Raw genomic sequence first — 10,598 nt, 5'->3', positions numbered from 1 at the left:
TTGTATATGCTGATTGATAAGTTATGAGCCCCGACAATACCAAAAACTGCACACGTTTAATGAAACCGCAATACGTTCCAGTTTACTCTGCTCAGCTCAAAACTTATCAATCAACCCCTTTGTGCTTATGTTATGTTGTGAAATATTGTAGAAATGCAGAGAGAGAGCAGAAGGCACCTGCACGTGTTTCATCTTGAAAGACGGTGACCAAAAAAGAGAGAGAGAGAGAGAAAATGTGTGTGTTCCTGTAAGACTGAAAGATAATGATGTAAAAGTGTCTCTCTTTTGCTGCGACTGAGCTCGCTGTCCCACTGTGACAAGAGCCAGGTGCTGGTGGGGGAGAAGGAGAGAGGGGGGGGGGGGGGGTGGAGAGAGAGAGAGAGAGAGAGAGAGAGAGAGAGAGAGGGAGTGAGAGAGAGAGAAATCAAGCAGCAAATCAATAACATCTTGATTGGAGTTGATTACACTCATCATTCCCTCCCTGCCTCTATATGTATAAGTGTGTGTGGATGTTATTTTTTTGTCATTGTGATCTCCTCTCGTCTGCTCTTCTCTGTACAATCTCTGCAATCACACAGAAGCACACACACACACACACACACACACGAACACGCACAGAAAAAAAACCCCACACACACACTTCCGTCTTTCGTAGATAACACTAAACGTTCACAACAACCAATTCTGATCCAATCTCTCTTTTTTTGCAATGTATAGGCACAACAACACAAAGAGAAACACACACACACACAACACACACTCTCTCTCTCTTTCATCCATCCATAAAAACTCTTTCCTTCTCTCTTCTGTCTTTCACCTCTAACTGCCCCTTTTTTTTATTGTCCGTTCTTCATCTCTCTGTTTGTCTCTGTTTATCTCTTACGATTCTCTGTCCGTGGCAGAGAGGACCAAACGGACGGAGTGAGAGAGAGAGAGAGAGAGAGAGAGAGAGGGAAGGAGGTGAAGAGGCAGACAGACGAACCAGGAGATAGGAAGAGGGAGCGCGGCGTGTCTGCCATCGCTGCGTGACGCTGATCCCGGCTTGGCCCACTTCTTTACCTCCCTCCATCTCTCACCTCTCCGCTCAGGTTGGAGCTCTGCGTTTGATTGCCTGGCAGGTCCCATCTCCCCCCCCCGCCCCTCCTCTGCACCCCCCTACCTCTGTCTCTCATTCCCCACCGTCATCCCCCTTCTCTTCTTCTCCTCTTTCTCCTGAGCAGGCAGTGATCTCGCTGACACCGAGGCGCCGCAGCCCGGCAATTATTGTCACGCTTGACAAAGATCAAACAGAGAAAAGGGGAAAATGATAAAGCAATTAAGTTGTGATCTAAATTCAAACCAGAAGAAAGGGGTGTAATAAATACGTCCACAACAAGTCCCTCAAGAAGTGATTCAAGTCCTTCTCGGGTGTGTGTGTGTGAAGTTGAGGGACGATCCCATTACAGCAGCTGTTTGGTAAATCAGCCACACTTGTTTACAGACTTTGATGTGTTTCCACCTACAAATGAGATGTTTCTGGGTCGGCAACGGCAGAAAACGCAGCGAAAAAGTGACTTAAGTTGCTCGGGAAGTAGACATGAAGTTATCAATCGACTTGGATGAAAAATAATCTGTCCAAACTTTCCTGCAAGTACAAACTTCAGAGACGCTCCCAGTCTGACTGCAGAGACCGCAAAGGGCACACAGTCACTGAAGAACAAGGGACAACTCAGGACAGATGTGTGTGTGTGTCTCTATGTGTGTGTGTGTTTGTTCACTGCCCCAATGCAAATGCGTCTGGTCTGTAAATGAACCAATATGTTATCCGTGTCTAGACAATAAGATGCATTATTAAGCTCAGTCTGAATGTTTAAAAAAAAAGAAAAGAAACCCCATTCTACACTCTGGATCTCTTTATCTTCTCTTTCTCCATCGTTCTTGTTCTCTTTCTGCTGAGGGTTTCTTATTTGTTGAGCGGCATCCCATAATGCTCTGCAGGGTTTTTCAGAAAGTGCTGATAAGGACCGAGCACAAAGAGACACAGGGAGAGAAAGAGAGAAGAGGGAAGAGAGGAACGGAAAAACAGACCGGTGGCTTTGTCCTCCGTCATCAAAGCTTTAATTCTGAAACAGCGAATGCGGCAGACAGACTCTTCATGAGCTAATGTGGCAGGTGTGTGTGTGTGTATGTGTGTGTGTGTGGAATATCAGTAAACACTTTTTGCCCGTGTAACATGTTTCTCCTCCCTCTCTGTGTTTGACCTTGTTGCTGCACAGAGGAGGGGGATGGGAGAGAGAGAGAGAGAGAGAGAGAGAGAGAGAAAGAGTGACTGGGGTTGGCCGTCAAATCTCCTTCTGTTAACAAGCTGTCATCTCCAGACCCGAGTTCCCACACACACGCACACACATAAACACACATGCGCACACACACACACACACGCACGCACGCACGCACGCACACACACACACACACACACACGCTCTCGACCTGTTATTCACACTGCTCCATTTTAATGCGGGCAGAGAAACATCATCAACCTTTGACCATTTAAGTCTGGATTTTACATTTTACCGTGCCTGAACACTCTCTCTCTCTCTCTCTCTCTCTCTCTCTCTCTCTCTCTCTCTCTCTCTCTCTCTCTCTCACACACACACACACACACAGCTGGCCTGAGAGTCACTGCTACGACCTTTTGAACTTTATGGTCAGAGGTCTTTGACAATCAGGAGTCTAAATGTGAGCAGAAGGGCAATAGACTCCCTGGACTGTTCATTACAGCTCTGGGTGTGCGTGTGTGTGTCTGTGTGTGTGTGTGCACGTGTGTGTGTGAGAGCAGGTTAAGAGCCATTCCATTGGCACCATAGAGACAGACTGAATAGGCTCTAATGATTGATTTTATCCTTTCACCCCCCACTTCTCCCACTTTCTCTCTGTGTGTCGTTCTCTCTCTGTCAAAGCTGAAATCTGACTCACGGCTGCAGAATACAGGAATGACACAACAGCTGTGCATCATGTTACACACACACACACACAAGCACACACACACACACACACACACACACACACAAGCACACACGGTTGATTCATAGCTGAGGGTTTTTACTTCCAGGCCGAAGCTGCATTCACTCTTATTCCACATGATCAGAGCTACTTTTCAGGAATATTACCAATCTGTCTGCATATCCGTGTGCGTTCCGCTGACACGCTCTGCCTGCTGAGGCGCGATTCATTACTTAATTGCAGCAAAATTGTGAAAATTACAGTTGCTGTCACCTCCTCAAAGGGTGGAGGCGTTTTTATCCGAGCAGTGTTTTCTCCTCTGGGTGGATCAGGAGACATGCTGATCCTCCACTGGACGCTGCTTTAGGTCGGGGTTGTTGTTGTGCCGACTTGTCGTTTGCGCCCGGTAACGATCCCTGGTTTTTATTTTCCAGGCTGAGGTCTATTAGTTCTCTATTTAAAGTCCCGAGGGGAGGAGACCTCGGAGCGCGGAGCTATCAGCAGGGAGCACGTCGGAGTCTCTGCAGGTCTGACGGGCACTGATAAGAGCTGCACGATTAACACACACACACACACACACACACACACACAGAGGCACACACACACACACACGCGCACGCACACACGCAGGCTGGTAGTGGTAGTCTATTGTGGAGAGAACAACAGACGTCTGGGGGAGCACAGATAATCGACCATCAAACCAGATTTTACAAAGCTCTTACCAGAGGAGCATGAGAACAAGGAAGCACAGTCCTATAAAAGCACAATATAAACAACAGAATGAAAGAAATCATATAAAAACAAATAGGTGGTTCAGTCCATAAAATCTATGAGAGTAAAAATGTTCTGTTGTCATTCTTTGGTGTAGGACATTTTTATAGTATTCTCAAATGGGTAGTGACGCGTTGTCGTTATTCTAAGAGCATGATTGTGTTTGTAATGATTGGTTGCGTCTCTCTGTGTTCCACTGGATGAGTTGCACATGTATTGACATTTGGAAGCAAAGAGTTTGAAGTTGAATCTCATCTTGAAGTTGTTCTGTTCCGTTCCTGCTGTCTGGTTTCTTCTCACAGACGTTAAAAGTGTGTGCGAGCTGGTTTAAAGGTTCTTGGGTCGACTTTCCAGGCCCAGTAGTGAGTTAACTGATCTAAGCTGACTTGAGCCGTCGGTCCTTTCTTACACGCCCCAACCTCACGACCTCACGACCTCACCGCCGAGCGTTTTGGTTACATTAAATGAGCTGTTGCGGCGGCAAATGCTCAACCTAAAACCATTAAAGCGTTTCTTTCTTAAACTCCCCCGTCATTTATCCCTCATTCATCCTCTGATCCTCTCTCCTGTTGTCTCCGTCCGTTGCCGCTGCACGTTCGCACAATTTATCCCCCCGCCGCCCCCCTGCCCGCCCCCCTTTCACTCCCATCTTGGGCCCCTTGTGTCATGGAAGTCCTTTGTTCCCAGTGCCCTATCACACACGCGCGCACACACACACACACACACACACAGACACAGACAACACAGATGGAGTGAGTCAGTCTATTTTAGCAGTCTGGCTTGTGATTTTGTTGGAGCAGCACACTGAGACGACGGGAAGTCAGATGGACAATAAGCATAATAACAATAACATGCTCACACACTCATCATAACCCTGAATAATCATTTAGTCAGGAATGTCTTGCTTCGAGAAATTAAATGGCAAATTAATTTTCATGCTGATTAATTATATAATTTTGTGTTTGATTGCAATAAATCAATCGTCTGAATGTGTAAAGAGGAAATCTTTGTTTTCTTCAAACAAATGAAAGATTTACCAGCAGATGAGATGGATGAACTAAAGTACTGTAACTAAGTACAAATGTAACTGGAATCATTTCGTATTTCTGTACCCTTCCTTCCTTCCTTCCTTCCTTCCTTCCTTCCAGCCACAAAACTGGAGAGGTTTCATAGGAAAGCAAATAAAAAATCAACTCCAATCAATACAAACACTATTGCTAACACTGCCTGACATTTACTGAAGCCAAATTATGAATCCAGGTCCTATATCATCATTTAGGAAAAGTCTCTCACCACTGTGTCTTGCCAATACAAATCGACTCCTATGGAAAGATTGACTGATTGATTGAAAACAATTTTTCAAACATGGTAATTCATATAGCCACTTAAAAAGACTCAATTATATCCTCCATAACGTGAGCTTTACAGTATTATTAAGGATGTTTCTTATCTATCATGGGGACAAACCTCCAGAGACTTGACTGACTGGGTGCTAGAGATGCTCCACATGCTTTCTGATGATCACATGCAGAACATTTGTCTGAGACTAAAGGAACCCAAATGAGATCCAGATCTCCTCTGCTACAGCAGATACAGTATAACTCAATGGAATAAGTGCATGGCTCTGCAATCCAGTGACACTTGAATCAGCAGTATTACACACACACACACACACACACATCCACGCGGGCGCACACACGCACAACGGAGGGTTCATGGAAGCAACGAGACAAAAGGATTGGTCGGCTCGTGTGTGTGTGTGTATTGTGTGTATTTCTATATTCTTCTATATGATACTCTCCTCTGATCCGTTTACAGTCTTAGCTGACCAAGAAATTCCTGTGCAATAATCTGCCTTCCATCCAGTATATAAGATTAAAATGCTATAGAAATAAATTGACGTTGACATTGACAGAATATATTTCAGCTCCATCAGCCCAGCTGCATTGCTCCGTACGGATGAGTCACTCTTCAAGCATCGCAGCCCAAAATAATTTCCTGGTTTGGCTTTGTGAGTAAAACAAACTTAATCGATGTGCTTCGATTTAATCTTGTTTATGTTTGCTTGAATATTTCTTAATACGTACGCAGATTGCTGTCAGTATACTTTTATTTCTCTGATTTCATTAGAAACCTCTGTCTCCTGCTAACTTTTTGGCATTGAACTTGATTTCTGCCGCTAGAGGGCACAGAAACACACATTAGTGCGACAAAGTGACACAAAGCCCTGATGCATTGTTTGTTGACGATTTGTTTTTTTTGATAAAGTTTAATAAGTTCCTTCTTTATAGGACACACAAAACAAAAAAAACAATGTATTGGATTAATTTTTCGTTCACCTAAAGAATCTTCGATATTCTCTCCACCAACTCCTGAGGAAATGCAGCAGAATTGGACATTTGATTGACTGTTTACATGCCAAGATAACTTACTAAAGCTCAACTTCCTGCTTTAATTATTCATTCAGAGAGTGTAAATGCAGGGCCAGGTGTTAGGAGAGGAGCACAAAAACCAGAATAGAAGGATGAGGAAGGTGGAAATTGTTCAATTTGGGGTTTTTTTGGGACGACGTCACGTATTTTCACATATGGCCTGAACCGAACAGAGACCGGCACATAAGCTCTCAGTCTGCCCCCATCATCAGGTGCAGGACTTGATCCAAACTTTTTGTTGACAATGCTTTGCTGGTGAGGGATGCGGTGCCAAATTCCTACCTGAGGTATGTAAGCTGCTGATAGGACCTGACCTGATTTGAACATTTTTATCTCTGCGTCACAGAGGCTTTTATTTATTGTTCTATATAATAAACACTGCTGACATTTAGGTTTAAATCCTCCCCAGCATGGCTTTCCCTGCTCTCTGTCTCTGCACACTGCTTGTATGATGATGGCACGACTTTGTTCCAACCATACAACACTGATCAAAATTAAACTAAAAATGGCCCTGTTTCTACTCAGTGTGCACGGTGATGCTGCAGCAAGGAACAGCAGAAATGGATCGGCCCTTAAAACAAAAATGCAAATCGGTTCATGTCCCCTTTAATTTAATGTAATTTACAGATGTGGTCAACACATCAAAGACACAAGAATTGTTGTAACTGCAATTAATGTAAAATCAACAGCGCCTGAAGGCAGCACACAGTGTTTCATTAGGGAACGCCACGACTCCAGACACACTGCTCCCTCGCACAAACACAACAACAGCTTAACAAGATAGCACAGCAGGTTTAACAAGCAGGTTACATCCCTGCCTCTCGGGCCGATAGAGAACAAATCTTTGTTTCCATGACAACAAAACATTGTTAGTTTACAATCCACCATTAGCTGTCACCCTTCAACTCTTCCTCCATCTCTGCCCTGTCCATTCCTTCCGTCTCGGCATCCCCTTTCCCCTTCCGTCTGCGATTGTTTATCCTTTCATCTCCACCGCCGTCTCTCGCCCCTCATCTCTTCATCTCCCTCCTCTTCCTTTTCACCTCCCTTCTCATCTATCTTTTCTCTGCCTCTCTTTCTCTGCATTTGTCTCAACTTCCTCCCCTCTCCTCCCTTCATTATAAAGCTAAGAGGATTTAGTGGCACTGTCTAAATGTGTGTGTGTGTGTGTGTGTGTGTCCCAAGACTCAATTAACCCTCCAAATCTCTCTCTTTAGTTGTTGCACTGTATTCTGCTCTAAATGAGAGGCAATTTAAATGACTAGCTTCGGCCGTGACATTTTCATAATTGCAAACGGAGGCTAAATTGTCCAGCATCACATGAATAATATGTAAACTCTTCCTCCTCTTGTAAAGGTCCTGGTGTTGACACAGCTGTGACCCTTGTTATATAATAGTTCTGAATGTGGCTTTAAATAAGTGATGGGATATTTTGCACACCTCAGTATTCAGCAGAAGAACACGCCTGCCACACTGGATTTGTGTTAAAAGTGGATTTCTTGTTATTTTCCTGCTTCTCTACCTATTTGAGGGTAAATAGAGACGGTTAGTCTGAGCCAACATGCAGATGGGAGTTCAATCACTCTACCTGTAAGTAAAGAGCTATTAGCCTGGAGTGTTTCAAGACAGTCGTCACGGTTGCACAAACGTAGACTAGAGAGTCCTTTTTCTATTCCAGGTGTTCCTGCTGTTTTGATCGTATCAGGTGTGTAAACCATTTGGAATTCACGGGACTTTCAGACGAGGACAAACAAAGACGTCTGCAGTGAATATTCAAGTTTGATTTGTATTAAGATGAGTGTGTGTGCATGGTTGCTGTGGGTGTGTGTGTGTATGTGTGTGTGTTTGTGTGTGATCGCTCGCAATGTTTCAGCATGGTCGCAGATTGCTGCATTGTGCTGCTCTTGTGTTCATCCTGCATCGAGTCCATTTGAAGTGCTGCATATTCATTTGTTAATGATTGTATTCATGCGTGTGCCATTATGTAAGCTGCCCTCTGTGTTAATAGCGTAATAAGGACCGCACTGCTTAGAAAGTGAAAACATTTCTTATTTTATTGTAATGCATGACTGCACACACGCCCCGACACACACGCGCGCACACACACACACACCCCAACACACATACACACAGCGTTAAAGGTGTCTAGGGGCCATTGAAGGTATCAGGTGTGGGCCAGCTGTGAGCACAGACTGTTTAATAAGCCTTCTGTCTTTGACTTAATGACCAGCCCATAAACCTGTCTATCCCTCCCTATCTGTCTGTCTGCCCGTCCATGTGTCTTGTCCAGCCTTTGAGTGTCTAAACGTAGCTTTTACACTCACAAAGTAACGAATATTAACTCTGTGAAGTCCATATGTGACAGTATAATAATGCATATCTGTACGGATACATGAGGATTTGTCAGTAGCCGGTCCTGTTAAATACATTCTCTGCACTGGCTGAGGCATTCCTGCTCATACAGAGGATGATATACTATGATAGGCACGGAGCACAATGGTGACATCAGACCGCATTTTGATCACTGGCTAATGGCAAATTCAATATTGTATAAAGAGATAAAATGTAATTGCAGAGAGTTGGGAACATTGCTGTTTTACTATCTGTGATAATCAAAACCCCGAGAAGTTCTGTTAGACAGTACAAAGACTTTTATTATGAAACTGGGAACAGATTATTCAAAATGAATCTCTACTGCTATTAGAAAACTTTTTTTGCATTTCTGACTAATCTTATTTTCCGATGCTCCTTTAGTCTGAGAGCGATGCTAAATCTTCCTTTACTGCCACGTTTAAAACAAACTGTGAATGTGAAGGAGATGAATGGTACCGTATGACATCCTACCTACAGCAGCTTAACGCTCCATTGTACTGGATGATCGTATCAAAAACCACATTGTCAGTCTGCGGTGTCCTGAAATTCTCCCAGGAATGAAGAAAGAATGATGATGTTTCCCTTCTACCGCCGTTTCCTCTCTTGACCTTGGGATTAGAGCCTAAGGAGACGGCTTAGAAAGACCAACCAGAGTGCAGCGGAGCGGCGTGATTGAACATTGGTCTCTGCTGTATCAAGACACTGTGAGGGATTTTGCTGAGGTGCTACTCAGGTGCATCACTCATTTCTCTACGTTAACTCACTTTAGTTACTTCAATTCAAGCTGGATTGGCACAAATTCTGACCTTTAACTATGAGAGACAACTACATATTGTTATGGTATAACATGGCGCCCGTTCTGTTGGTCATAACAGTGAAGAAAGTTTGCTTTGGACAATCTGAACCAACTCCACTTGCCCAACAAATCAGCTGTCAGTGTAGTTTGTGAAACGTGGTAAACAGAGGAGGTTTGAAGCGCCGTGCACGCTTAAAGAAATCAGTGAAGAATGCAGGTTTCTGTCACAGTAATGGAGAATAAAGAGAAAGCAGCAACAAATTAGATAACTGTCAAGTATTAGAAAGCTTTGAAGCAGAGCCGGGGATGCATCATGAATAATACGCTCCCACTTTAATAGTCACAGTCCTCACACTATCAAAGGAGAGGAGGCGTTTGATTGTCTTAGGGAGTAAAAATACAATATTATTGGTTTTGATTTGAACTAACCTCCAGATCAAAGATGATGTCGCTACGGAACACTGAGGCGGCACCTCGCATTAACCACAGTGTGCCGTGACGGTGGTGTGTGTCTTCCTAGTGTGCGGCAGCTTTTGACCTGGCAACACACACGCAGCATCAGATTACACCAACAAATACACACCTCTGCCTAATCAGTATAACTGCACTGACAACAAAACATTAACTAAACAATCCTCCTCATGACACACAACCGCTATGAGACTGCACAACATATGACATCACTCTTAAGGAAGAAAAGTCAACGGTGCTGACATCTTGTTTTCTTTCTTCATACCAACTCTGCTGAGATCAATAACTTCACTAAGAGATGTGGCTCTTATGTTTCAAAGCGACATGCAAAGTAAAAGTTGGGACACTTTGATGATTTGATCCAAGTCTCCGGGGCACCAGCTGTCTCACATCATCCCTCTATAATGAGTCACATGTGACTAGTTAGGGACCCTAATATCTGCGCTGCTGCCTGTCTGTCTGCCTCTCTGTCTCTCTCTCTGCTGGTTTATCTCCATCAGTTTGTCTTAAACTTGTCTTATATTGGTACAGTTGCCAAGTTGTAATTGCGGCTCTGAGAGATCCAAATGTAGGAAATCAGCTTTTGCATCACCAATAATCGGTCAAAACTTAAGGTCGGCCACAGAGCAGCACTGGAATTTGTACTCTTTAACATGAGAGTCTCACACACTCCTCTCCCCTGTGGCTCAGTGTTTACCACATACCTGTGAATCACCGTCTTGTCCATCTCCCTTCTGCGTGTCTCTCTCTCTCCCCTCTCTCCTGTCTCTCTGCTC

Source organism: Genypterus blacodes, unplaced genomic scaffold, assembly GCF_046128005.1.
Source record: "Genypterus blacodes isolate CSIRO-AG114 ecotype Tasmania unplaced genomic scaffold, CSIRO-AGI_Gbla_v1 ptg000438l_1, whole genome shotgun sequence".
Taxonomy (NCBI): domain Eukaryota; kingdom Metazoa; phylum Chordata; class Actinopteri; order Ophidiiformes; family Ophidiidae; genus Genypterus; species Genypterus blacodes.
Note: the sequence above shows the minus strand (reverse complement) of the source record.